At 43.1% G+C, this 24,711-nt stretch overlaps 1 pseudogene across 1 annotated transcript in view; it reads left to right on the top strand.

The window, feature by feature from the left end:
• The window catches only part of LOC147268714 (dynein axonemal heavy chain 3-like), a 28,649-nt pseudogene continuing 3,938 nt past the window's right edge, over positions 1 to 24,711 (top strand). The window contains exons 1-52 of the transcript XR_015118921.1: positions 1 to 117; positions 2,247 to 2,336; positions 2,440 to 2,663; positions 2,750 to 2,886; positions 2,975 to 3,161; positions 6,772 to 6,967; positions 7,140 to 7,265; positions 7,892 to 8,087; positions 8,207 to 8,386; positions 8,504 to 8,631; positions 8,713 to 8,818; positions 8,920 to 9,098; positions 9,213 to 9,397; positions 9,513 to 9,750; positions 9,926 to 10,079; positions 10,256 to 10,400; positions 10,515 to 10,726; positions 10,838 to 10,929; positions 11,046 to 11,160; positions 11,306 to 11,422; positions 11,619 to 11,798; positions 11,897 to 12,029; positions 12,154 to 12,359; positions 12,881 to 12,973; positions 13,596 to 13,705; positions 13,812 to 13,926; positions 14,021 to 14,219; positions 14,349 to 14,457; positions 14,535 to 14,648; positions 15,301 to 15,477; positions 15,683 to 15,774; positions 15,866 to 16,085; positions 16,184 to 16,318; positions 16,405 to 16,516; positions 16,644 to 16,885; positions 16,972 to 17,072; positions 17,204 to 17,325; positions 17,393 to 17,521; positions 17,605 to 17,838; positions 17,926 to 18,029; positions 18,114 to 18,408; positions 18,626 to 18,802; positions 18,898 to 19,021; positions 19,106 to 19,249; positions 19,355 to 19,498; positions 19,848 to 20,513; positions 20,609 to 20,774; positions 20,880 to 21,096; positions 21,209 to 21,391; positions 21,502 to 21,700; positions 22,415 to 22,932; positions 23,055 to 24,665. The product of XR_015118921.1 is annotated as a dynein axonemal heavy chain 3-like (transcript). The remainder of the gene's footprint in view (positions 118 to 2,246; positions 2,337 to 2,439; positions 2,664 to 2,749; positions 2,887 to 2,974; positions 3,162 to 6,771; positions 6,968 to 7,139; positions 7,266 to 7,891; positions 8,088 to 8,206; positions 8,387 to 8,503; positions 8,632 to 8,712; positions 8,819 to 8,919; positions 9,099 to 9,212; positions 9,398 to 9,512; positions 9,751 to 9,925; positions 10,080 to 10,255; positions 10,401 to 10,514; positions 10,727 to 10,837; positions 10,930 to 11,045; positions 11,161 to 11,305; positions 11,423 to 11,618; positions 11,799 to 11,896; positions 12,030 to 12,153; positions 12,360 to 12,880; positions 12,974 to 13,595; positions 13,706 to 13,811; positions 13,927 to 14,020; positions 14,220 to 14,348; positions 14,458 to 14,534; positions 14,649 to 15,300; positions 15,478 to 15,682; positions 15,775 to 15,865; positions 16,086 to 16,183; positions 16,319 to 16,404; positions 16,517 to 16,643; positions 16,886 to 16,971; positions 17,073 to 17,203; positions 17,326 to 17,392; positions 17,522 to 17,604; positions 17,839 to 17,925; positions 18,030 to 18,113; positions 18,409 to 18,625; positions 18,803 to 18,897; positions 19,022 to 19,105; positions 19,250 to 19,354; positions 19,499 to 19,847; positions 20,514 to 20,608; positions 20,775 to 20,879; positions 21,097 to 21,208; positions 21,392 to 21,501; positions 21,701 to 22,414; positions 22,933 to 23,054; positions 24,666 to 24,711) is intronic.

The raw sequence follows: 24,711 nt of genomic DNA, 5'->3' as shown, positions 1-24,711 counted from the left end.
TATCGTTAAAACCACGCAAGCATCTTTCCTGTCGCGAGATTTCGAATTCAACGTGAACGACTTCCAGTGTCTTCCTGTCCACTTTTTGCTAAATCTCTATCAAATCTAAAAACGACGGTAAGTGACGTTAAATTTCAGTATTTCTTGGTACCTTTGGGTATTCAGTCAAAGGCTGACATGTCTTTAAGAAATTTCAGTCTATCTTGGTACCTTTTGGTCCTATTCAGTTAGCCTGATGAAAGGGCAAAATTTTAATATGTTTGCTTGAAATTTAACATCGTCAGTAAAAAAGACGACCAGGAGAGGGCAGTTGGCAGGTAGTACAATCATCAGCCGAACCTCGCGCAAATTTATTGAAATATAAAAATGTAACCATTACAGCGTAGACACCGATAGAATAACCATATAGGTGGCAATGGTTCTGTGGCCATCCCCACACTGAGAATGCATAAGAAGCTTTTCCAATCTGTATGGCGACATAAAGGGACCCACCCACCAAATGCCATAGAGATGCCTCCAGGTGGGGTCAACACTACGGCAGTTAATACAGCGACAGCTCAAAGGAAGTTCTTAATTGCAGCTCTGCTGTGGGTGTAAACGTTTAATAACACCTTAAAGCTGATTCTACTGGGCTGACCCTCTTTTGCACGCCTGTCGGTGATGAATGAAGCGCCTATTTAAATCAACTGAAATTACCTTTACAGGTGAGTCCTGCGTTTTTTGGGTTTTTTTTTTTTGGGGGGGGGGATTCAGAATCCAGTCAAAAATCACAAGACAGAAATGAAAACCAGTTTTCATTGTCCTTTATTATTAAAGCTGTTGTCTCACAGGGACTGAAGCAGGTTGAAGCTTGGAGCTCAACATAACGTTGCTGTACCTGAAATAAACGTGCACGCGCGTGCAGCTTGTGCGTGACCGTAACTTTGAGTGTGAAAGCGAATTTTCTTTTTTTCCTCGGTTACACTTAAAACTGACACACGCTCGCAATGCGGCTCACATGTAAATCAAGGTCGTAACATCTTGAGTACCCAAGAGACTGTTGTGTTGTCTGTGTGTGTGTCCTGTGTATGGTACTTGGTTACAGGGCCTGAGCCTCGAAGCTTCGGGGCAAAGACCCTGTTGTTGTTTTTTGTTGTTGTTGTTGTTGTTTTTGGCTGCATGAAAGTCCACTGTGCTATCTGTGTGTGTGTGTATGAAGAGTTTTTAGGCCAACATATAAGTGCCTAAGTAATATTTTGACCAAATTGAGCCAGTGAGGCACAGTGACTCAGCAGTATTCTGAGAGTAGAGTTAGGCAGACATCTCAATTAGGCCAAAATATGACTTAGGCAATTATATTGTGCAGCTAGCGATATGTTTTTTTTTTTTACATTTGGTGACGTAAATTCAGCTCTTATTTAGTTTAAGTTTGAGCATGAATACAATATAAATATCTTTTTGAAAATTATTTTATTGTATTTTTTTTCTTATTCCATGCACCCGAGGTGATATCAGGTTGTGATCGTTTCTAATTACAATGCTACAATGGTCAAAAGATGACTTGAGATGATGGTCTGTGCTGGGGACAACCACCCAGATGTTGCTTTAGTTAAGAACCCCCACATTTTGTGATGCCGCACAACCTCTTGACTTGTCAGTTTCAATGAACCCAGTCATCAGACAGCTGAAGGCGATATGACACACATCCTGTGGTGGACTAGAAATCTGTTAAAGGTGTGAATGGTGTACCTCACAAGTGTCAAACTGATCCAGTAAAGGGCCGTGTGGCTGCAGGTTTTCATTCCAACCAAGGAAAAGCAACACCTGAATCTACTTAAATCAATCAACCTGTGTCCACACAGCTCATTGGTTGGATTGCGTGTTGCTTTTGCTAGGTTGGAATGAAAACCTGCAGCCACACGGCCCTTTACTGGATCAGTTTGACACCCCTGGTGTACCTTATCCAGGAGAATTGGTTGACGATGGATGGATCAGAGGGCCTTCACAGCACACACCCATCAACGTAGAGAAACTTATAAATATATGAACACGTTCAGCTCCATTAAAAATGCACTTAACCGACCTCAAATGCTGTGCCAACCACCTGGAGCCTTTTGTTTGTGACCACACCAACACATGAAATCATCACTGAATCAAACTGGGCCCAGAGGCCTTCATTATATTCATATTTGTTTAACATAAATCAGTTCAGATTTCTTAATCAATTAAACTTTGTCTTTCTGTGCTCTTCATCTTCGAAACTGCAGATGGAGGAGGAACATTCAGACGACGAAGGAAAGACTTTCCCCCCACCCTTCCCTGAGAGAGGCCGTGCAAGACCCTCAGCTCTGTATAAAGTAGGAATATTAAGCACCACAACGAATCTAGTGGTTCTTGTTAATTCATTGACCCAGTCAAATACATGTAACAACACATGCAACTATCCCATATCTACCTCAGCTGATAGCCAGCCGCACACTCTACCCGCCCATCCTCCAGCTTGATTCACGGACCAGGGCAGTTCCTCATAAAGAGATAGGTCAGTGTCGCACTCCCAGTGAGTTTATAGCTAACAACTATAGACCCCAGGCAAAAGACCTTAAGATCGATGATCTCAAGCGCAGTAGAAATGCAAGAGCATCCATCCCAGGTGAAAAAGAACAGACAGCTGCATCAAGTACAAGGTAAACTACCCTTCAAGTAACATCAGTAGCTTCATGCATCTTTGGTCATGTTCTGAGCTCGATCCAATTCTTTAATGTTTACCCAGGCATATTCCAGCATTGCTTCAGCCCAAGTCTGAATCTAGCAGCAGGCCACTGAGTCCTCAAGAGCAGCTGGACATCATTTGCAGCCAAGAGGACCAAATGAGCCAATCAGACACCACTTACTAAGAAAGACCTGGAGGCAAGTATCAATGAATGCTATTCTAATCGTGACTTATAACTTTGGAGTTTCTGCTTTCTTTTGTGTGACATCCCTCTTTACCATACAGAGATATGCATACTACATCGAAACTGGTGTTCCTTACTCTGTGGTTCACCCTGAGTCACATCAAGAGATGATGGAAGTTATACGCCGTCAATTTCCCCAGCCTAAGGATAAGGGCCTCCAGAAAATGATTGCTGAGCTGGAAAAGGAGATCCAATCAGACTTAGAATTAGGTGTCAAGAAGAGCATTGGTAAGTATCATGTTAACAATGAGCTGATTGACAATCTGACTAAAGATATACTCCAATTCAGTGTTTTTACATTTGTTTCATCATTGAACAGAACAGTTTGGTTCTTAATATGACTTAAGGGAGTTGTAATCTACTCACTGTAGTTGAGCAGTTATTGTGTTCTTTTTAAATTTTTTCTATAAATTTTTCTTCAAGTAAATGCCTTTTTTTCGTTGTTTTCTTATCGCTGAGTACTCAGCACTTTTTACCCCTTTTTATTCTTTACTTTTTTCCTTCTTCTCTCTTTCTCGTGGACTTTCGGACTTTGCGCTCCGACATGGCCCCACGGCTCAGCTACACGAGTGACTCTCTCATACAGCTGCGGCCGCAACCCGGACTTCTACTTTTCGTCTCTGCTCCTACGGACTACTTTCCGATGGAAATACTTCGTGGAGACTCCATAACACACCATCAGAACGCAAACCGTAAACCCAGCAAAACCAGGAGGGGTTTAAAGAAGGGCGGTGTGAGAGCTAGACTCAGACGGGAGACTCACAAACAACGAGCACTCCCGTCCATCATTCTGGCGAACGTGCGCTCTTTGCGCAACAAGCTGGACGAGCAGCAAGCCTGCGTCAACCACCAGCACGAGTTCAGAACGGCCTCCGTTCTGGCTTTTACTGAGACGTGGTTAAACGACAACGACGGCGACGGCATGCTTCACATCGACGGCTTTTCACCACCCCTTCGTCTGGACAGAGACAGTGAGCGCACCGGTAAACAACATGGCGGCGGCGTGTGTCTGTATGTAAACAACAGCTGGTGCTCTACAGTCACTGTGAGGGAGAAGCTGTGTACTACAGACATTGAGCTCCTGGTTGTTTCCCTGCGCCCTTACTACCTCCCCAGGGAATTCCCACAGATTTTCCTCATCCTGGTTTACATTCACCCCAGAGCTGATGCAGCTAAAGCCACAGAGCACTTTACCAACACTCTGCACAAACTAGAACTATTATCACCAGACTCTCCCAAGTTCCTGCTGGGTGACTTTAACCACTGCTCCCCTGACAAGTCACTCAAAGGTTTCCAGCAATACATTACATGCAGCACCCGACAGGGGAAGACTCTGGACAAATGCTATGGTTCTGTACCAGATGCATTCAAAGCCCTCCCCCTCCCCCCTCTTGGCTCAGCAGACCACCACACAATCCTGCTGGCCCCTGCTTACACCCCAGTCATCAAGAGGATGAAGAAGGTCACCAAGTACATCAAGCAGTGGACAGCGGAAAGTATCTCCACTCTCCAAGGATGCTTCGAATCCACTAACTGGGACAGCCTCCTTTCTCCCTCTGATGACATCAACGACCAAGTTGACACAGTAACATCGTACATCTCCTTCTGTGTGGATAGCATCATCCCCTCAAAAACAGTCACTATCTACCCCAACAACAAACCCTGGATCACCAAGGAGCTTAAGGAAATCCTTAACAAGAAGAAGAGGATCTTCTTCACCGGCTCCGCACTGGAAAAAAAGGAGGTCAACAGGGAAGTTAAGAGGGCCATAAAAACTGCTAAGCTGGAGTACAAAAACACTGTGGGAAAGAAATTCACCACAGGGGACCTCCGCTCATCCTGGCAGGCCCTCAAAACCATGGCCTCTGTGAACACTGCGGTCACCACCCCCAGAGCCATCCAGGTGGAGAGCAGTGACCCCTCCTCCCTCCCCGACGACCTCAACTCATTCTACACAAGGTTTGAGTCGGACAACATCATCCAGCTTGAGGAGACCAGATCTTCATTCAAACCTGGCAGCTCCGCACTCACCTTCATGACGGAGGACGTGGTGAGAGCCCTCAGGAGGACCAGGGAAAGGAGCTCACCCGGCCCCGACAACATCAGTAGCAGAGTCCTGAGGCACTGTGCGGGGCAACTAGGCAGTGTTTTCCAGACTCTATTTCAACACTCCATGGACAGTCACACAGTTCCCCAGCTGTGGAAACACTCCACAGTCATCCCCATCCCAAAAAAAACCAACCCTAAGTCTCTGAACGATCTCCGCCCCGTGGCCCTCACCTCCCTGGTGATGAAGGCCATGGAGAAGATCATAAAACAGCACATCATCAGAGCAACCGACCCCCTGATGGACCCACTCCAGTTTGCTTATCGCGCACGCAGAGGCGTCGAGGATGCAAAAATCTTCATCTTGGACTCCATCCACAAGCACCTGGAGCTTCCTAACTCCTCTGCCAGACTTCTGTTCGCTGATTTCTCATCAGCATTTAACACACTGCAGCCCCACATCCTGGCCACCAAACTCTCCTCCTGCTTCCATCTGGACGACCAGCTTATACTGTGGATTCTGGACTTTCTGACCAACAGGACTCAGAAAGTTCGGGTCAACAACTCCCTTTCGGACCTCCGCTTCACCTCAACTGGCTCCCCCCAAGGCTGTGTGCTCTCCCCCCTGCTCTTCATCCTCTACACAGATGACTGCCGATCCACACAGCCCAACTGCCACCTGGTGAAATATGCTGACGACACAGTTCTCCTGTCACTGCTGTCAGGCCCAGCACAACATCATGGACCCGCTCTTCAGGAGTTTGTAGAGTGGTGTGACAGCTCCAAACTAGAACTGAACGTCAGCAAGACCAAAGAGATGGTGGTGACCTTCTCCAGCAAGCAGAGGGATCTGGCTTCTGCTGTCATCACCACCATCCACGGGAAGCCAGTGGAGGTGGTTGAGGAGTACAAATACCTGGGCACAATCTTTGACAACCTCCTGAACTTTTCTGCCAACACAGAGGAGATTCTCAGGAGGTGTCACCAACGACTGTTCCTCCTCAGGAAACTCAATTCCTTTGGCGTCAGCGCGCCCATAATGATGACTTTCTACTACGCCTTTGTGGAAAGCATCATCACATCCTCCATAACCTGCTGGTTCCACTCCCTCAGCCTCCAGAACCGGAACAGACTGCAGCGCACTGCATCAGTGTGCTCCAAAATCATCGGCCTGCCTGTCAGAACTCTTTCACACGTTTACAGCCAACAGGCCCTGAGACAGGCAGCCAAGATCATCAAAGACCCCTCACACATACTCCACTCTGCATTTGAATGGCTCCCCTCTGGGCGACGCCTCCGCTGTGTGGCCTGCAGAACTGAGAAGAGGAAAGCCACCTTTGTCCCCAAAGCCATTCTTTTCTTTAACTCCAGCTGTTAACACCTTCCCCACACCAACACCCTACACACACACACACACCTACATACTCTCCCCGGACTACTCAATATCCTGTCTTCACTGTTACACTGTTTATACTGTTTACATTGTCTGCACTTTATTCACTCACTCCAGTCACCTTACTCTTCATTCTACATTGTGTACATACTGTATGTAGTATATTTATTGTATTTTTATCTTTAATCTCATTTTTATTCTCTCATTTATTCCCACTGTCATGTCCGATTTATTTATTTATTTATTTATTTATTTATGTCATGCTGCTCAGTTGTACAGTATTTTAATTGCCCCTTGGGGATAAATAAAGTCATCTGAATCTGAATCTTTTGATGAGCAAAGAAATTTCACATGTATTGCCTAAATTCACATAAATTGTGTTCTGTCTCCACTCACCAGTGGACTACATCCTGATGGACCCGGAGGAGCGTCAGCGACTGTCCATAAACAACATTCCCTAGCCTTTTCCCAGGAGGGTGATCCGTGCACCAGTGCCCTGGGCCAGTGACTACAGGCAGGCTCACAAATGGCAAAGCAAACATCTCTTTACCACCAATCCCATTATGCTGCAACTGGAGGATGTCTGGTTAAAAAGGTAACACAGAAATGTTAAATAATGTCTACTCAGAGTTAATTGGCATGATCACTTAACCTAAAATGACACAAAGGATGAGTCACTTTGTGTACCTGCTTTAATTTTAAGTAAACTAACTGCAACTTTAATAGAAAAAAATGAGAATGTGAGGTATATTTTTATTTTGTTTCAGCTTTTCACCCTTGAGATTTGTCAGATTAGAGGCACTTACCTCCCTCAGCCTCCCTGTCTGGCCATTTGAGTTTGAGGAGTTGGTCCAGAGACACTGCCAAACCACCAGAGATGAACTGCTCCACAAGTGAGTGATGCCAGTGTGGGTTTGTCAGTGAGTCATTCAGCTGGTGCTCTTCATGTCACGTGCTGTTGAGTAATCCTGTTGTAGGGGCAGGCTCATGTTTCCTCCTTGTCCACTTTGTCGGACCTGACAAACTGCCCTCAACTGCCTCACTTTAGGTTTCCATTGCAATCCTTTCTTAAGGTGCTAACATGTTGTACAAGACTGCAAGGTTGACATATGAGCCTTTGCCATTCGTAGGAATTGGAAGCTGTCTGTTTATTTTTATGTTCACAATCTTCACCATCTGTTGTCTCAGTTAGATGCCATTATTCTGACAGCCACATTCCATTCAGAGGGCATTCTACTGTTTGTCTCTAGGGTGTTGTCAATACACACAAAAGAATAAGTCAAGATAAAAAACTGAAGATAATACAGTAAAGTTTGATTGCTTTAAGAATTTATAAGGCAGGTTCTTTTTCTCTTGTATGTCTATTTTTTCCTGATTGCTTTCCAATTGTTTTACTATTTTAATCTACAATTAAATCTTTTTATTTACTTCATGTTTACTGATTAATCCAACTTCTTTTGTTTGTTTGTTGTCCCTTGTCATACTTCCACATGGCGTGATTACCACCAACCATTTGCAGGTGGCTGCCTCACTGTGTGTCTCTCTTCGACTCCGCGAAGAACCTGTGGTTGCCATTCAACTCCAAGCCTGCACAGGAGGCTCCTGCTCGTGTCCAAGAGTTCTTCAGCTGTGCAGCTGCTCTCATGTCACAGCAGCTTCGAGGCCTGGTCACAGACTCATTAAAGGACCTGTTACTTTTCCTCACTGCATATGAGGTTTTGACGACATTTTTTAGTTGGATCATTGTTTTTATTATGTGACCAGCAAACATCAGCAATCTCTCTTTTTTTACACTTGGAGTGTCAAGTGTCTGTTTCTGTTCTTTGTCCTTCAGGAAGGCAATGACTTCAGTGAGACACATGATGAGATGAAGTACACTCTGCCTCAGTTACTGCTAATTAAACTACAAGTGAACAAGACTCACATTGATTTTAGTCCGAGCCTCCTGGAGGTTTGGCAGCTTATCCACAGAGCCTTCATGGAAATTATCAAGAGCGCTGAAAACCTTCCACGGGTAATGTTTACCCTCATATATTAATAACCCTCTTGTCATCTAACATGTCTAATAGAATTCAGTGTGTCCTTCATCATTTTGCATAGATTTGACTGATTACTTGTTGTTTTTCACCAGGTTGAATGCAATCTCTTTCCTGATACCACCAATGTGTACCTATGCACAGTCAAACCTGATGATTTTTTTAGAGATGTAATCGGCAAAGCTGAAAACATTTTCAACAAGAACACTCTGGGGCCTGTAAAGTAAGTTCAACTCAACTTTTTTCACATTTCCTTCCATTTAAGACATGGCTAGAAACAATAAAATTGCATTTTATTTTTCAGGTATATAAGTGTATACGAGAAACATGCCCATCTACTGGATGACACAACGAATCAGGACATAGCAGCCTTCCTCAAAGAGAAACAGCCACTGGGGGAATTACGCAAGGTGAATTAGCAGACAGTTTCTGCTGTTTGAAGCTGCTGTCAAATATTATTTCATTGCTAACTGAAATCTCTGCCTTTTTTTTTCTTTCATTGAACACACAGAAAATTGAGGCTTTGAACCACCAGTGGAAGGAGATTGCCTCTCTGAGCGTTATGGTGCCCCTATGCATGTTTTGTGTGTTTGCTGGCAAGCTTAACAAGGACTTGTGTGAGCACACTGATAGGTTGAAGGATGCAATTATCTTGTTTGCACTGGAGGATTATCGAACACTCAATAAGAGGTGGGAGGAAAATCTGCCTAAACTTTCTTTACTCAGGAACAAAAAAATATCTTTGTGTAATTTTGTTTTAGTACTTAAATCACGGACAAATGAGTGTCCATGTTATCTCCACAGGATCTGTCAGCAGTATGAAGAGTTCACTGAGACAATCAGAAGTACCCCAAAAAACACGGAGGAGTTGGTGACCCTCATCATGTGCATTAAACAGACCACTGCAGGGACCACTCAGAAGCTTTTGAATGAGGTGGCTGAGTCAGCACATTGCCTTAGCCTCCTCCTGGACTACGCCACTCTGTCCCGTGTGTGACAGACCCCATTGTTTCAGGAAGGAAGTCACATTAGAGTGTGTGACATCACTCCCACTCTAAAAGACAGCCATCACCATTTCATTTTTTTTATCTTCTTCTACCCCAGCTGAAGATTTGAAGCTGAACTCTGAGGCTTTCCAGTGGCCCAAGAAAATCGTGGTGGAGCTTGAAAACAGCAGCAAACGCGTGGAGACCATGACAGAGCAGGCCAAGGAGTTTATTGATCAAAGGTTACATAAAAAAACAACAACTTTACACTCCTGCTCTCAACTAATCATCCAGTTTCCCACAGTTGAATTTTCACTTATAAAACTTTTGGGATTGTGCCATGTAATCTATGTCAGGTCTGTATGTTTTATTGTAAATGTATCTTATTATTGGCAAGTTTTGCGTTACTTCCTGCATTTCCATCAGCAAATGTGCATGCCATTGGTATTCCCTGTCCCACCACAATGATTCTAGCACCTGTTGGTCAGTAACAATGAGGCAATAAATGTTATTTCAATTTAACCACCTCAGGGTATCAAACTTTGAGAGAAAGCTATATGATGTGGACATTGAGGTACAGTCCTTCAAGATGAAAAAAATGACAAGCATGGAGGACTTGAAGGAAAATGTGTCAGTTCTCAATCAGATCACTGCCACTTTGGAGAAAGCTTTCAATGAACTTGAGGTAAGAGAGACTACAGTAGAGTTTTGGGTTACTCATGTGAGTATCGCTTTGAGTTGGATTTTGATGACATTTTGTTGGATGATCAAATAGAGGTTGAGAATCAGTTGATACATATATTTTCAAATTGATATAGATCAGGTTCTGATTATGCTCTTTTTTTCCTCCATGTTCTACAGGATATCAATAGAGAGGAGACATTCCTGGAGAAGGACGAGAGCCAGTTCCCAATGCTACAATCTCTGTTAGCAGACAAACAACCGTACGAGCTGCTCTGGACCACAGCACTTAACTTTCACACCATGTCAGACGTTTGGATGAATGGTAGGTCACATTCATCAAGGACTCTGTTTCTATTTGATTATGGCTATTCTGTATTTTTAATGCAGAATACATGCATTTAACTCTTTCTTGGATTCATGCACCTTTGTTATTTAGGACCTTTCTCAGAGCTGGATGCTGAGAAAATCTCAGAAGAGCTGGACAACATGTGGAGGACAATGCATAAACTGGCCAAGGCTTTCTCAAATCTTCTTGAGCCTTGTAGCATGGCCAAAAGTTTCAAGAGCAGTGTTGACCAATTCAAAGAACACCTACCTATACTGAGAACCATCTGTAACCCTGGCATTAAACAGCGCCACTGGGAGATGGTTAGCTGCATCCATGGTGTTATCTTCCTCATATAAGCTGCCAGGAGTCAGCTTCACTTTTTAAAAGCCCCGGCTGCCTACTGATTTGAAAAATGATGTTGTTATCCACAGATCAGTTGCACTATAGGCTTTGATGTCCAGCCAGAGGTGAACAAGTCACTGTCAAGCATCTTGAAACTGGGTCTCTCCAAGTTCGGTGATAAGTAAGTGTGAAACATCTGTAACAAAAACTCAACCTAAACTTTCAAATGATCTCTCATTTATTTTTGGAATTATTCAACCTAACATAAAAAAAACTTTATTTTATCTTTACAAACAGGTTGGAGGACATTGGATTAGCAGCCAGTAAGGAGTTCACTCTAGAGAGAGCCCTGGAGAAGATGAAAAAGGAATGGGCCGATCTCTGGTTCTCTTTCACGCCGTATAGGGATACAGTATGATAAACACACATATACAGTAACACACTGTACTTAAAGAAATAAACCTACAAAAAGATCATCAAAATTTTAACATAATCCAGATTATGAAACTTGATTTCTAAGATCAACATAAACTTGTAGGCTTTATTGTATATCATAGGATTTTAAGATTGTATCAGCTGTGGATGACATCCAACTGCTTCTGGATGACAACATCATGAAAGCACAGACCATGAGAAGTTCCCCATTTGTTAAGCCAATGGAGACAGAATGTAAGGTAGGACAGCACAAGTCAATGCATGTCAACTTTGCTGTGAGAGATAACCTAAAGTGACCTTCTGGTGAAGAAATGGAACAAGGATCTTAATCCTACTTCCAGAAAGAAGTGCTCAGTCTGAAAGCTGAATAATTTCAATGTTGGTGCTATTTTTAGTATTGCTGTTTTCAACTGTCTCCTTTATTTCTTTTTCCAGCAATGGGAGGAAAAGCTGCTGAGTATGCAGGACATCCTGGATTCTATGCTGAAATGCCAGGCTACATGGCTCTACCTAGAACCCATCTTCAGTTCAGAGGATATTGTTGCCCAAATGCCAGAGGAAGGACACAAGTTTAACTCTGTGGACCGGTGCTGGAAAAAGATCATTGCCACAGCAGTATGAACTACATGCCACACAGATGTCCGCTGTGGTAAATCGATCTCACGACATATTCATTGTGTTTTGACTTGTCTTCTTTGTTCATATTGTTTCAGGTGAAGGACACACGTGTGCTGGTGGCCACAGACCAGCCCAACTTGCTGCAAAAGCTAAAGGAGTCCAATGAGTTCTTGGACGACATCCAGAAGGGCTTAAACTCATACCTGGAAAAGAAGAGGCTCTATTTTCCCAAATTTGAATAACGATCAGCTCTAATAGATGGGAATATTTTGGACTATATTTACCTCCTTATATCCATCTGCAATGATCGTATTTTGGATTCACCGTTTAATTTCCTCATCTCCATTACATTCCAGATTCTTCTTCTTGCCGAATGATGAGCTGCTAGAGATCCTGTCACAGACCAAGAACCCCTTGTCCGTGCAGCCTTATCTAAAGAAGTGCTTTGAGGGTATCGCCAAACTGGAGTTCACAAAAGACTTGGAGATCACTGGCATGATCAGCTCTGAGGGGGAGACAGTTCCCTTCACAGATCACATCAATCCAGCAGCAGCTAAGGTAGAGAGCAGACTGTCACTTTAGGGACACTGAGACGATTTTCTCATTCCTGTTACCAATACTGGTCCCCCTACTGGCATATGGAACCAAACTGAGGATTGATCTAATACTAGCATTGTGGGATAGTATAAGTCAACTATATAATCTATCGTAGTTCTCTCAGTATAATCGGAAATCACAACAAATTGGCCTGCTGATTATATGTATGACTGTATGGTGTATATGTGGCATATGGGAAATTCCTCTTGGCATTTATAAAACAGTCATTGCCAATGGAAGCGCAGTACAACTTCCTATGTAGGCTGCTGGTTTACAGCAGCAAAGAGGAATGGATTTCCTGTTGGTAAGATAAATCAGTGATAACTGAGCTAACTGGAAAGCAGCTGGGTCGGGGCTAAAATATGATGTAGTGATGCACCAGTGAATAGATGTAATATGTGTAATGTATGTGTGTATCTTGATATCACTGTCATATTTGGTCATTTAGACCATGTTTTTTTTGTAACCATGTGATTTTTCAGGGCATGGTGGAGAAGTGGCTGCTCCAGCTGGAGAGCATCATGCTGAAGAGTGTTCGACATGTCATTCATGAAGGAGTGAATCAGTACTCTGAGGTTAATGGCTGAAAATTGCCTCTGTTTGTTGTTTTATCTGGACTGGGGTTGACCAACTTCATACCTAGGCATGTTTAGGTCATGACTGTGGCAACTTGGAAGATTTGATTTTTATTTTGAGGATATTAATCAAATCTGCTGTTTTTTCATCAAGGCATTATCAGGAATTAATATGTGAAAGCTGTTTATCTAAATCAGACATCAATTTAATGTGAAGACTTACATTGTTCTACTCGAGGAGTTTCAATTAACTGTCACTTCCAGCTTAATTTGAACACAGAGGGGCAATTGCATCATAACCCACGCATGACAACACCTCCGTTGTTTCCTTTTCTATTGCAAAGGATGTACTCTCCGCACACATTTGAAAATATCACATCCTTCTCAACACATCTGTATTCTAAGTTGATGTTGCGTTGAATACATACAATTTCAACACTGTCCATTGATCTACCATGATCTGTCATTTTATTATGTCGAGAAACACAAAGCTATGTCATATTAGATGTATTTTGAATGTACAAACTTTGTATTTAGGCTACTTGTTAATTATAGTTCAGGCAACTTTTCAAAATCGAGAAATACTTTTCATTCATTACATTTCTGAATGTTTTTCTTGCAGTTGCCAGGAAATGAGTGGGTTCTGAAGTGGCCGGGCCAAGTTGTCATTTAGCTTCCTCCATCTTTTGGACAAGTGAAGTGTCTGAAGCCATCCAGACCAACACCCTGCCAGCCATCCAGACCAACACCCTGTCAGTCTAGATTTGCCAGTATTTACACTCACAATTTTTATCATCAATATTGTGTATTCTAACCTGCTCTTCCCTTCTTCTAACAGTACTACGTGGAGCAGTGTAACGATCAGATTGCTGACATTGTGGCGTTGGTTCAAGGGAAGCTGTCAGCAGGGGCAAGAATGACCCTTGGGGCTCTTACTGTTATAGATGTTCATGGTAATAAGCTAAAGTGTTTGATATGGTAAAGGTGTGTAGTACTTGACCTTAACAATATCTTAATGATAATCTGATGTTAATTTTCCTCTTGTAGCTCGAGATGTTGTGGCAAAGTTGGCAGAGGATGGCATCTCCTCGCTGAATGACTTTGCATGGATTTCTCAGCTGCGTTACTTCTGGGAGGAGGATGAGGTTATGCTGCGTATGATCACCACCTGCTTGAAGTACGGTTATGAGTACCTGGGCAATTCTCCCCGTCTGGTCATCACACCCCTTACTGACCGCTGCTACAGGTAAATGACAGTTTTAGCTATCAATGTAAGGTCTGTAAATGCATAAAGTGTTAATATTAATGAGATGTCACCTTTCTTTTGCACTACGGAAGCTGACATTTAACATTTGATTTAACCACTCTTTAACAGGACTTTGATGGGAGCTTTGAAGTTGAACTTGGGAGGAGCTCCCGAAGGTCCTGCAGGTACTGGCAAGACTGAGACCACAAAAGAGCTGGCTAAAACTCTGGCTAAACAGGTACAGACAAACTGATGACAAAAAATGCCAGTCTTTTGAATATTTGAGTGTGTTAAATGGAACTATTTTTTCCCCAGTGTGTGGTGTTCAACTGCTCTGATGGTCTGGATTACAAAGCCATGAGTAAATTCTTTAAAGGACTTGCTCAGTCTGGCGCATGGGCCTGCCTTGATGAGTTTAACCGTATTGAGGTCAGTGCTGTTTGTGTTACGTCCTCTGACAACCATCTATATTTAACTTCATGCTTCTGGTGGCTGATGGCTAACTACTGAACACCAACAAAACAAGTGCAGAACCACCCAAAGATGTCCATTTACAAACTGCGTTAGTTTTTTAGTGTGTTCCTGTTACTGAGGTATTGTTTGTCAAGCTGTATGCTCAGTAAACTGACTTTTTTCAGGCAGTTTTGCTATTGTTTGGTTCCTGTAGCTGTTGTCAGCTATTAGTGTCAAGCTGAATATACATGGCTGCTAACTTCTGGAGTCCCAAAGAAATAGTAAAAAAGCCTTTCTGTGAGCTTAAGACATCTATAAATGAGTACTTGAAAGTTAAGGTGTACATTTTGGGAGAAAGAGATTGACGAAAAGCCATTGTCCTCTGAATTAGGATTCTAGTCAAATTTAGATAACTTGTAACTCAGCAGAGATGCTGATTCATTTTTTATGTCCAATTCAGCTGGATTATTTCACACTTTAAACACAGTGGATAGTTGTATATACATGTGCTTATTATCATCCGAACATTGAAAATATTTTAAGTCATCGTATCGTTTCTTTACCAACCTGCTCGATCTATTGCAGTTTAATCATCCACAAATTTGACTGTTGTATTTGTTTGATGAAGGTGGAGGTACTCTCTGTGGTGGCTCAGCAGATTCTATGCATTCAATGGGCCATTGCATGCAACAAGACAACTTTCCTGTTTGAGGGGACAGAACTGACTCTCAACCCAACCTGCTCTGTCTTCATCACCATGAACCCTAGTTATGCTGGCAGGGCTGAACTGCCTGACAATTTAAAGGTGCATATGTATAGTATTCATCTGCTTAAACTGAGCTATATGCACTTAAATTACCCAGGCATCCATGCATGCCTGTATGATTTGCATATGTGTTGCTTTCTTCATCAAATGTGTTCAGTGAATAGATTAAACTTCTTTTTTTTTTTCACTTGTGACTATATGTACTAATTACTGCGTCCTCATATCCATTCATCCTATCTTACAGGCTCTCTTTCGGACAGTTGCTATGATGGTGCCAGACTATTGTCTCATTGGCGAAATCTCACTTTACTCCACAGGCTTCATTGAATCTCACAGGTACTGTTTTAAAGATCTCCATAAACACATTCTAGCAAGTAAACTTTTCTGAAATACCACTCATTACGGTCACACATTCCTGTTCTGACAGTCTGGCGCAGAAGATTGTAGCTACTTACCGTCTGTGCTCTGAGCAGCTGTCCTCCCAGGCCCACTATGACTACGGTATGCATGCTGTGAAGTCTGTGTTGACTGCAGTAGGGAATCTGAAACTCAGGTACCCTGAGGAGGATGAAAGCAAGCTGTTGCTGAGAGCACTGCTGGATGTCAACATGGCCAAGTTTCTTGCACAGGATGTCCCACTTTTTGACGTAATTGATCTTTTTTTTTATATTTCATGTTTGTGTGACTTTCTTTTCATGAAAAATTCTCTAATCATTCATTTGTCTTAAACTGCTGCTGCCTAAAGGGTATTATCACAGATTTATTCCCTGGAGTGGAGCGTCCAAAACCAGATTATGGGCTCCTCCTTGAGGCCATTCATAACAACATTGCTAAGTTCAACCTTCAGTCTGTAGAATGGTTCATTGGCAAAATCATTCAGGTATGAAAGATGAGTCTATTTTATTTGAGATGGAAAACATTTGAGCTTCTATTTATAGAAGTTATCCTCATAAATGTACTCAATAGGTGTACGAGATGATGCTGGTGCGCCATGGTTTCATGATAGTAGGAGACACTTCAGGAGGAAAAACATCTGCCTATAAAGTTTTGGCTGCTGCACTGGGAGACCTTTACAAAGGTGTGTGTTTCTAGTTTTTTTTGGTTTTTTTTTTCTTCTATCATTTGCCTCATATTTTTTTGATGTATTAACCTCCAGTAGGCCATTAGCAAACAATGTTGTTAATTTCTTTCTTTATATTATTCAGAAAACTTGATGGAGGAATTTGCTGTAAACTACTGCATCATCAACCCCAAGGCCATCACCATGGGCCAGCTGTATGGCTGCTTTGATCCAGTCAGCCATGAGTGGTCTGATGGGGTCCTGGCTACCTCCTTCAGGAGCCAAGCTCTCTCCACAGCAGATGAACGCCAGTGGATCATCTTTGATGGGCCCATTGATGCTGTCTGGATTGAAAACAGGAATACTGTGCTTGATGACAACAAGAAGGCACTGGCTGTTTTCAAGACTTTACTGTCTTTTTAGAGTCAAAAAAGAATTCTCAGTTCTCACTGTGTCTCTCTGTTCTCTCTCAGCTCTGTCTGATGAGTGGTGAAATCATCCAGATGAGCCCTAAGATGAGTCTGATATTTGAGCCTGCTGACCTGGAGCAAGCCTCTCCAGCTACTGTCAGTAGGTTAGTATCCAGGACAGAAGCTAAACCAGCTTTTGTGTTATATTATAGAATAGAGAGCATTCATTTTGAGAGCTGAATAATTTTATTTTTTTTTTTGGTCTGTCTTTGACTATATTACCTTCACTCCAAAGGTGTGGTATGATCTATATGGAGCCTCAGCAACTGGGCTGGAAGCCTCTCAGAGACTCCTACTTGAAGACTTTACCTGAAAGACTGAACGAGGAAGATAGAGAGCTGGTGGGGTCACATTTCTGTTGCATTAGTTAAATGTTGGAGGTTTTGTTTCATGTCTCTTATCTACTGATCTTTTCTCCCCATAGATCACGTGCTTTTTGATTGGCTCCTTACGGCCTGTCTGGCCTTTGTGGATGCAGAGTGTCGCTTCGTGATTCAAACATCTCACATCCACTTGGCCAACGGTCTCATGAAACTTTACAAATGCCTCATAGGTCAATAAGAATGACATTTAATGAGTCATAGTGTTCATCTTTGTTATACTGAATGTGCTAACTAACTTTCTTCTCACACTCAGATGAAATGGTTCAATCAGGAACCAGTGATGAAGACAAATCCTTCAGCCAGAATAAAACCATGTGGTTGCAGGGCCTGTTCCTGTTTGCATCTGTATGGGCTCTTAGTAGCACCATAAGTGGTGACAGTCGTAAAAAGTTTGACGTCTTTTACCGCCAGCTGATCATGGGCCTTGACAAAAATTATCCTCGGCCTAAGTGTATCACCGTCAAAAAGAACGTGTTCCCTGAGAGAGGTTATATAATTTAACAGTAAATTTTTTTGGCATTCATTATAAAATCTTGTACATTTCCAATCCATTATAATGACTTTGCTCTTACAGGTACTGTCTATGACTACTACTTTGAGAGGAATGGTCCAGGACAGTGGAATGTGTGGACTGATTTAATCACAAGAGAAGAGAACACCATCCCAGCTGATGCCAACGTGAGTCATGCCACGGATGCTGAGGTTGCTAGAGATGCAACTGTGAATTTGCATGGACTCAGGAACTCTGTTTTTCACCACCAGGTCACAGATGTCATCATTCCCACCATGGAGACGGCCCGTCAGCTTTTCTTCCTACAGACCTACCTGCAACATGAAGTACCCATGCTGTTTGTGGGGCCAACTGGCACAGACAAATTTGTCATCAACAAAAGCTTCTTGGTTCAGCTGCCTCAGGAGAAGTACATGCCAAACTGTATCAACTTCTCAGCCCGCACATCAGCAAATCACACCCATGATATCATCATGTCAAAGCTGGATCGAAGAAGAAAAGGTGTGTTTGGACCACCAGTAGGGAAGAAATGCATCGTCTATGTTGGTAAGGACAGTGTGTTTTGAGTTTCGAGTAGATAGTTTATTTAAAACTTTACTGTCTGCCTCTACAACTAGTTGGTTATTGACTAGATGACCAAACTGAAGACTTTATGTTCTAGGTTTGAGTTGAATTTGTATTTTATTTATTTATCTATGTGTCGAATTATACATATAGCCTTTTTCAGATTTGTTTGTGTGTGTTTGATGTCTCCCCTGCATAGATGACCTGAACATGCCAGCTAAAGAAGTCTATGGTGCACAGCCCCCAATTGAGCTGCTCCGACAGTGGATTGACCACCACCACTGGTATGCTAAGGACACATTCAGACTCAACATAGTGGACGTGCTGTTTATGTCTGCAATGGGCCCTCCTGGTGGTGGGAAAAATAATATTACAGGTATTTTTGTCATTTATGTTAATATTAGTGACATCATTGATGTAAGCAATGAATATACAAGCTTGACTGTAGCTAAGAAATGTTTCCAATACAAGGCCGTTTCAGTCGTCATCTGAACATCGTCACCATTGATTCCTTCGATGATGAAACTTTGACAAAAATATTCAGCTCCATCACTGATTGGCACTTCAGCAAGGGGTTTGAATCTTCGTTCTCAAGGTAACTGCCTAAATATCTTTTAATGTAATTTTGAAGGAAAGGGTTATACATTATTTAACATACTGTACGATTGTCCTCAACAAGGCTTGGTAAGATCTTGGTTCAGGCCACCATGGCAGTCTATAAGGATGCGATTGACAGTTTCCTCCCCACTCCATCCAAATCAACCTACGAGACTTTTCGCGTGTGATACGTGGTTTTCTTCAAGCTCCGCACACACACTTACAGGTACTTTACCGACAATTCAGGGTCTCAAAATAACCTCACTCGTGTTGTGGAATATTTAAGTGAATTGTGTATCTCTTTGCCATGTCTGTTTACCATTTATGTCAGGAAGGGGGCAAACTTATCCGCCTGTGGATCCACGAGGTCTACCGTGTTTTCTATGATCGGCTCATTGACAATGAGGACAAGGAGACATTCTTTCATATCATCAAAGAAAGAACTTCATCTTTGTTTCAGCAGAGTATTGAAAAGGTACTTAGACACAATGGCAGATACATTTAGATGCGCACAACCTCTGTGTGTATATCATGTGAAGCCCTCCACAAAAAGATATCTGTAGTAGATGTTGATCAGATTTAATAGTGTCTGACATTAGATCATTGTTATTCAATAGCTGCGTGCTGATAGTTAATAGAAGAACTACTTAGGTGCAAAACAGCATCTCAGTCACATGCTTCTTCCTTCAGGAATTCAAAACCATAACACAAACAGTACACTAACACAACATGCTGAGCATCAGCAGCTGAGTGTGGTACATTGTTGTCTACATGTAAGACTGCAGCAACAGTGTCACAATCCAACATTTTCTTTTTTTGTGCAGCTTTTGGGTCATCTCAGCCCTGATGGCAACGAGGTAGATGAGACCATCCGGAGCTTGCTCTTCTGTGACTATGCCTTCCCTGATGCTGACACAAGGGCCTATGATGAGATAACAGATCTGAAGGCTTTACAAGAAGTCCATGAGTTCTACTTAGATGAGTACAACAGCTACAGCAAGGCACCCATGGCCCTAGTGATGTTCATGTTCGCCATTGGGCATATCTCTCGCATCTGTCATGTGCTGAAACAAGACAATGGCCACCTTCTACTGGTCGGCATTGGTGGCTCCGGGCGTCAGAGTGCCACTAAGCTAGCAACTTCATCAATGATTACGTCCTGTTCCAGATTGAGCTCACCAAGACCTACAGCATTTCAGACTGGCGTGAAGATGTGAAGACCATGATGCTGAAAGCGGGGGTTGAGGGCAAAAGCCTGGTGTTTTTGTTCAGTGATAGCCAGATTAAGGATGAAGCCATGTTGGAAGATGTGAACATGTTGCTCAACACCGGAGATGTACCAAACATCTTTGCTGCAGACGAACGTGCTGACATCATTGACAAAATGCAGGCTATCGCCCGAATGGAAGGCAAAAAGATTGACACCACTCCACTCTCAATGTACAACTTCTTCATTGACCGTGTGAAGGCCAACCTTCATATTGCTCTTGGTGGGCACTCTCAATTGTCTTTACTTGTGTTCTGTATGACTGTGTGTGATGCATCGTGTGACTTTGTAACTGATTGAGAACTTTTGATTCAACAGCCATGAGTCCCATTGGTGATGCATTTAGAAACCGTCTACGAATGTTCCCCTCCCTCATCAACTGTCGCACCATTGACTGGTTCCATGCGTGGCCAAATGATGCCTTAGAGATGGTGGCACACAAGTTCTTAGAAGATGTGGAAATGGAGGATGATGTCAGACTGAGGTAAAAGACAAATAGGATGTGACAATCTGTTAATGTTCTAGCTGTATTGTATAGGAATAGGATTGCTTAACCTACCTATATTTTCCTCATGCACTCTGACGACAGGGTGGTTGAGATGTGCAAGACCTTCCACACAAGTGTCAAGAACATGTCTGAAAGATACTACTCCAGACTCAGGAGACACAACTACGTTACGCCCACATCCTACCTGGAACTCATCCTCACCTTTAAGACTCTGCTCAATGTCAAGAGGAATGAAGTGAATACTGCAAAGAGTCGATACATTGTTGGTCTCGAAAAACTGGAGTTTGCTGCTTCTCAGGTGAGTATCCTGACTATCAACACCTCACACTGCATGTTTTTTTGTTTTTTTTCTGTCTAACAAAATGAATGATGCTGCCACTTGTGCAACTAATTTCTAACCCTGTTTGCAGGTATCAGTAATGCAGCAGGAGCTGACACCTTATCAGCCAGAGCTCATAAAGGCCACTGCTGAGACCGATGAGATGGTGGCAAAGATAGAGAAGGAAACTGTACAGGTGGACGCAAAGAAAGAACTTGTGTCTGCTGATGAGAAAGTTGCAAATGAAGCAGCAGCTGCAGCCCAAGCCATCAAAGTATGGCTGTAACATTTTTGCATTCCAAAATTGTTGATGTATAATTTTTCATGCTGTAGGTTGTTTGTGCATTTCCGTTTGTATACATTTGCTCATTTGTTGTCTTTCAGGATGAGTGTACGAAAGACCTGGCAGAAGCATTGCCTGCATTGGAAGAGGCCAAATCGGCCTTAGATATTTTGAAACCTTCAGACATTACTGTGGTCAAGTCTATGCAGAACCCACCAGGTCCAGTCAAATTAGTGATGGAGTCAATCTGCATCATGAAGGGCATCAAACCTGAGCGAAAACCTGATCCTAAAGGCTCTGGTAGGATCTTAACTTTGATAGAATGACTTCCCACATCATAGTGTTATGACTGCACTCATTTTTATCAGTCCGTCTGCTGTGTGTGTACCCTTTGTTTCCTGCTTCAAACCCATATGCAAATATGTGTGTACCAGAGCTGGGAGATCATTGGTGGGCTCGTTTCATGCCCTGGCCTGTGATAGGCTGCAGTCGGAAATCACCTGCCATAGAAAGAGCCAAGATGGCAGACGGCTGGTGGCAGCAGGCACTCCTCATCCTCCTCCTCTCCCAACTGGCCACACTAAGCTTTTTAAACATGGTTTTGAAAGTGGTTTCCTTTGTTCTTTCTGATAGTAAGGGTGGACTGCCAGTTTTGTTAACCATGTTTTCTCCTGTTTATATTAGCTAGGGAGGTAAGTTCTTGTCATTTGTTTTCTTGTTTTGATTGGGTCAGTCATACTTCCCAGAAAGGAATGCTTTTGTTTGTTATTTGGCCTTTGTCCACCCTGAAGCCTATTCCTCAGTTTTGTAACCTTATCTATACCTGTAAGTAAATTGGTACTTAAACCACTTGCTCTTGTGGCAACTTGGGACTTGGGGAAGATGGGGCCTTTCCATACTGTGTCCTAGGTTCCCTTAGAGTGGGAAATAATCGTTTTTTCCAAATATTTTGCTCAACACACAATATAGCAGCAGCTGTATTGTTTCACATTAATATTAAGAATTTGTCTACAGGTAAGATGGTGGAGGACTTTTGGGGTCCCTCTAAAAAGCTCCTTGGAGACCTGAGGTTTTTGGAAAGTCTCAAAGTCTATGACAAAGACAAAAGTCCTCCAGTGCACATCAAGAAAATCAGAGAGAAGTTCATCAACCACCCTGACTTCCAGCCCAAGGTCATTAAAAATGTCTCCTCAGCTTGTGAGGGTCTGTGTAAATGGGTGCGGGCAATGGAAGTGTATGAACATGTGTCCAAAATCGTAGCCCCCAAAAAGGAGAGACTAAAACAGGCTGAGGAGGATCTGGAAATACAGAATCAAAAGTTGTCTGTGAAGAGAGCTGAGCTGAAAGAAGTTGAGGATAGACTGCAGAGTCTGAATGATGAATTGGCCACCATGAATGAAAAGAAGAAAAACCTGCAGGATAAGATTGAGCTGTGTTCTCAGAAGCTGATCAGGGCAGAGAAGCTGATCGGAGGACTGGGTGGAGAGAAGGACAGGTGGATAGAGGCAGCACAGCAACTAGAGAACAGATACATCCACATCAGAATGGATCTCAGAAGTACCTTTTTAAGTTACATGTTTCTGATTCTTTTAAAAAAATATATATGAAGTATTACATCATAGTAATTGCTAATGACTTCACCATCTGCAGATACACCAACCTGACGGGTGACATACTCCTGTCTTCTGGAACTGTGTCGTACCTCGGGGCGTTTACCGTGGATTACCGTGCCGATTGCCAGCAGCAATGGCATGACCTGTGCCAGGAAAAGGCGATACCCTGTTCTGAGGACTCCAGCCTCACTATCACACTTGGCAACCAGGTGGCTATCAGGACTTGGCAGATTGCTGGGCTACCAGTGGATTCCTTCACCACAGACAATGGCATCATTGTTTTTAACTCCCGCCGCTGGCCCCTGATGATTGATCCTCAGGGTCAAGCCAACAAGTGGATCAAAAACTTGGAGAAGGACAATAAACTTGCTGTTGTCAAACAGTCTGATAGTAACTTTTTGAGAGTTTTGGAGAATAGCATCCAGCTGGGGACCCCAGTTCTCCTGGAGAATGTTGGAGAGGAACTTGAACCTGCACTTGAGCCAATATTACTGAAGCAGACCTTCAAACAGCAAGGAGTGGAGTACATGAAGATTGGAGAAAATATTGTGGAATATTGTAAAGACTTTTTGTTCTACATGACCACTGGACTGAGGAATCCTCACTATCTACCAGAGGTGTCTGTCTGCTAAACTTCATGATCACGCCACAGGGCCTAGAGGACCAGCTTTTAGGGCTTGTTGCTGCTACAGAGAAACCTGAGCTAGAAGAGAAGAAGAATCAGCTCATTTTGGAGACGGCTGACAATAACAAGCAGCTGAAGGAAATTGAGGGAAAGATTTTACAAGTCCTCTCCACTGCTGAGGGAAACATCCTGGAGAATGAAACGGCTATTCAGAGCTTGTCATCCTCAAAAGTCCTCTGTGAAGATATTTCAGAGAAGCAGGAAGTCGCCAGTGTTACAGAGAAGGAGATTGATAACACCCGCATGGGCTACCGCCGTGTGGCTGAGCATTCCCCCATCTTGTTTTTCTGCATCTCAGAACTAGCAAACATTGACCCAATGTACCAGTACTCCCTGACCTGGTTCATCAACCTCTACCTGGGTTCCATTGACCAGAGTGAGCCAAGTAACGATGTACTGGAAAGAATCAACAATATTGTTGACCACTTCACCCTCAGCATTTTCAATAACGTGTGCCGCTCACTATTTGAGAAAGATAAGCTTCTCTTTTCCCTGCTGCTTACAGTGGGCATCATGCAGGGTAAGGGCCAGGTTGATGACCAAGTCTGGCGCTTCCTCTTAACAGGAGGCATTGCTCTGGATAACCCTCACCCAAATCCCGCTCCAGAGTGGCTGTCTGACAAATCTTGGTCTGAGATTGTCAGAGCGTCTGACCTTGCACACTTGAAACGTTTAATGAGCACGTCCGAGACAACATCTCCAAATGGAAGAGCATCTATGACTCAGGAAGACCCCACGTGGAACAGTTGCCTGAGCCATGGAATGAGCTAACAGGGATGGACCGACTGGTAGTGATCAGATGCTTCTGGCCTGATAAACTGGTTCCAGCAGTGCAGGACTTCATTGTGGATAACATGGGCCAGACTTATATTGAGCCACCCCCATCTGACCTGGGGGAGTTACAAAGACTCCAACTGCTGCTCCCCTCTCATTTTCCTGTTATCAGCAGGATCAGATCCCACCACAGGTAATTAATCAAAGGCATGTACCTCGGCTACACTTGAAGGCACATT

This window comes from Aulostomus chinensis, chromosome 2, assembly GCF_037954235.1.
Source record: "Aulostomus chinensis isolate RoL2024-O1b breed Wild chromosome 2, RoL_Achi_v1.0, whole genome shotgun sequence".
NCBI classification, from domain to species: domain Eukaryota; kingdom Metazoa; phylum Chordata; class Actinopteri; order Syngnathiformes; family Aulostomidae; genus Aulostomus; species Aulostomus chinensis.
The sequence above is the reverse complement of the archived record's forward strand: the minus strand, read 5'-3'. Positions and strand labels throughout refer to the sequence as shown.